Source organism: Vigna radiata, unplaced genomic scaffold, assembly GCF_000741045.1.
Source record: "Vigna radiata var. radiata cultivar VC1973A unplaced genomic scaffold, Vradiata_ver6 scaffold_405, whole genome shotgun sequence".
In the NCBI taxonomy this organism is placed as follows: Eukaryota; Viridiplantae; Streptophyta; class Magnoliopsida; order Fabales; family Fabaceae; genus Vigna; species Vigna radiata.
This window is the reverse complement of record NW_014541817.1, coordinates 78541-82630: the sequence shown is the minus strand read 5'-3', so window position 1 is coordinate 82630 and position 4090 is coordinate 78541.

Sequence of the window (4090 nt, the reverse complement as noted above, 5' to 3'; positions counted from 1 at the left end):
GGAACATGCGCTAGATGGAGGATCGACTAGTGTTTAGCTCTTATGGACGAGATCCCTATTTTAATCGTTTTAAGTTTGGAATGTACTAAGTTTAAAAATTGAGTGATGGTTTGTATATTGAGGAAAACTTTTATTCCTCGTTTCTATGACTGTTCTATCATATCAAGAATGTAATAACTATATTATAGTTTAATACTACAATTATTGGGATGTTAAACATATTACACAAGAATATGATATTAATGAACAATTAGCATATATTATTGAATTTGATTGTCTGGTTTAATGATTAATCAATGCACTTGGCTACCACAAGCCTTATAAATATACTATTAACGTTCAGGTAAAATAACCTTGAACTATCCTAAATAAAATATAAACCTCTTTATACAACATATCTTACTTGAGTGTCGAAATATCTTTTGCAGATCCACCACCCATTAGAGGATTGCATCCTCAGAAAGATCAAAAAAATCAAAAAAGAGCAGAGAAGAATAATTAACCGATCCTCGGACCAATCCCACCTAAACACTCATCAATTTTGTTCTCTTATTTCGAAGTTGCTAAACTTGGTTAATATATTACTGTTTTTTATTACAAATTTGTATTCAACGATCTAATGGGATTTTTCTTAAAGGAAAATTATAATTTTGTTACATGTTCATAGTCTGAGAAAAACATTCTAATAACATGGGCGAGGGAAAGATATGTTATGATGCTTATTTGTTAGGACTATAGACTATTTTTTCGTAACAAATAAAAACATACTAATTTGTAATAAATTATATTACAAAAATTTAATATTTTAAAAAAGAAATTATTTCATTTTACTAATTTATAAATTTTTAAAATTTTAATAATTAATTTTAATATTTTTCTTTTAGTATACATTTTTATAATTAAATATATTATTAACAATTATTATTATATTATTTTAATAATTAAGAGCATTATAATAATATTTAGTGTTTATCAATTAAACAACTTTTTATATATCACATCCATCAAATTTTACACTAATTTTTACAAACTTTATCTCAAATTTACTCTTATTCACATTTAAATTCACTCAAATAAATAACAAAAAATTTACCATCAAATCTCCTCAAATTCATCCATTCATTTTCTCCAAATCATCTCCTCCAAATAAAAATAGCCTAAATATTTTTAAATAAATAAACAATAACTATCAGTTTTAGACAAAATATTAAACTCTACACTTGGTATTAATCACCATTAATTTATTAGTCACGCACGTGTCGTCAATGTTTGGGTGGAAGTAAAGTTAAACCAAAGGTTTTTAAATTAACAACTTGTATTTCTCTTATTTTTTTAATATTCCTCTTATAGTGTGAAAGGATGAATTTTAAATTGACCTATGTTGGTTAGGGAATCAGCTAGATTATTGGTGCTTATCTACTAATCCTGCATTATTTCTCGTAAAATATTTCTTTTCATCTGCTAAGTTTTTTTTTTTAATGCAATAAAACAAGTAACGTCGTTGACGTTTACCTGGGAAAACACAGTCTCGTGAACTTTAATAAATTATAATTATACATTATCTTCTTATTGAAATTACCAAGATTTCATTCCCGCCAGAAGATGTTTAACATAAAAACGAGATAATAAAAGATATTCTTATAATTTCAGTAGTATTTCAATATTTGTAAATATAATAAATAAAAAAATAGTTATATGCAATATTATTTATGAGTACTTTTATATTATAATAATAAATTGATTTTCATTATTTCATCACTTCTCTTCCTCCAATAATGTGTCTTGGCATTCTTTATACTTTTGCTTTATATTTGGCATTATGTTTTTCATTTGATTAGGGTTTAGTAACAAATGAAGATGTATTTCAAATCTTGAACTGAAGTCTGAATATTTTATTAACACGATTATAGAATTATATGTTATTTGGTTTAAATCTATTGATAAAATATTCAATTTTATGATTCCAACAACCGCATCAAGTTTAACTTCCACAACCACAGCTACCATTTCAAAATTATTGGCAAAAATATATTTTGGTGGTCCTTAAAAGGTACAAACATAATAGAAGATCATGTAGTTACATATTAAAATTCAAATCGGATAATCCAGTAAACATCTCCACAATTGCACTTTCCATCAACAAGTAGAAAAAATTAGTAAAATAATCCACTATGCTAACCATAAAATAATCACTCATATTGATTAACGTTGTCCAATAAAAGTACGAAAAAATCACCTTTTGCATGATAAATCAAATGTAACAATGATATTGTACAAATGATCAATCAGTGGAAAGACAAACTATTAATCGATTAGTGTTATATCAACACACTTGACAACTGATGAGTATGCGAAAAGTCTTTGTATTCGAGGACAGAGAAACCTCCTAGAGAGAGAAAGGAAAAGAGAAAATATGTTTTACTTCATTTTCTCTAAAACAAAACTTACAATCATATATATATATATATAACCTTTCTAACAATATTTCCTAATGGGAGGTTCTAGAACTTTGTCGACTCATTTACTACTAATGAATAAAATCATCCTCATGACTTACACAAGTTTGGACCTCTCACTACAATAGTAGTGCTTGAATTGGTTACTGCAACAATACCCTACCCATGAGGTTCAACCTTGTCCTCAAGGTTGTAGAAGGATTTCAACTCATCCCAAATCCCAAGAGGTGTACTGACCCAACCACTAAACCAAAGCAAAGGTGGTTGGCAAGTTATTCATGTCTCCAGTTTTACAATCGAGAATAGTTAGTAGATTGATGAGGGGGTAACTACCAATGAAATTAAGTGGAAGGTGAGCAATTGCGACTAGGGGAGGACCAACAAGTGGCTTTAGACGGGAGCCCCAATGCCTGACAAGGCATTCAAACGAAACTGGGCAGGATTCGGTCATCAGTGGTAATAGGTACTACAAGATCTGGCGGTTTGGGTTCGATCATTGAAGCATGCAATGTAGAATCACCTAAGTCATCATCCTCTATAGCAACCAACAACATGTAACGTGTTGGGCAGTGATGGTTACGTGAGAATTTTTGGTCGCAATTGAAACACAAGCCACACTCACGTCGATCTGCCATTTCTGTCTCGGTTAATTGTTTAAAGCGTGTGTGCGGAAGAAGGCAGGTAGAAGAGGTGGCAACTCTTACGGAAGAACTGAAGGAACAAGAGGTGGAGTGAATGGACGTGTCACCGATGACAATGATCCTGGATGATCACTATATGGTTGAACTAAACGAGCCAAATCATAGAACTTTTCCTTATGAAGATGAGCTAACCCAGAAGCTTGAGAAAGCGTTTGAGGCTGTTGGGAAAGCACCTCACAACAAATTTCCGGTTTTAACCCAAAAATAAAGCAACTCAAAAGAAATTGGGGTTGCAACCCAACAATTCGATTAACAAGAGCCTCAAACTTACTCAGATAAACAGCAACAAAGGAGGTTTGAGTTAACTTGAAAAGCTTACCCCGAGGGTCATCGAAAGCGGTGGGTACGAAACGAGTCTCTAAAGCTTGCAGTAATTGTGGTCATGAATGAATCTGTCCATTGCAGTACATCCAATGAAACCACGCAAGAGCAAGACCGTCGAGGTAGAATGAGGCGACGATGATCTGTTCCTCCTCTGGTGTGGAATGATAGTAAAAGAACTGGGAGATCTTGAAGATCCAGCCATGGGGGTCAGAACCATCAAAGCGGGGAACATCCAGCTTGAGAAAATGTCGATGATTAGTAGGTGAAGAAAATGGGAGAGGAGAAGGAGGTGGAAAGGGGGGGGGGTGATTTTCCAGGGCATCCATCTTGGAGATGACAAGAGACATGTTATGGAGCATCTCATCCATTTTTTCCGACTGGGTCATGCGAACAAATTCCGCCATGGAGGAAAGGAACGAAAGCACCAAAATGATGAGTATGCGAAAAGTCTCTGTATTCAAGGACAGAGAAACCTCCTAGAGAGAGAAAGGAAAAGAGAAAATACTTTTTAATTCATTTCCTCCAAAACAGAAGTTATAATCCTATATATATATATATATATATATATATATATATATATATATATATATATATATATATATATATATA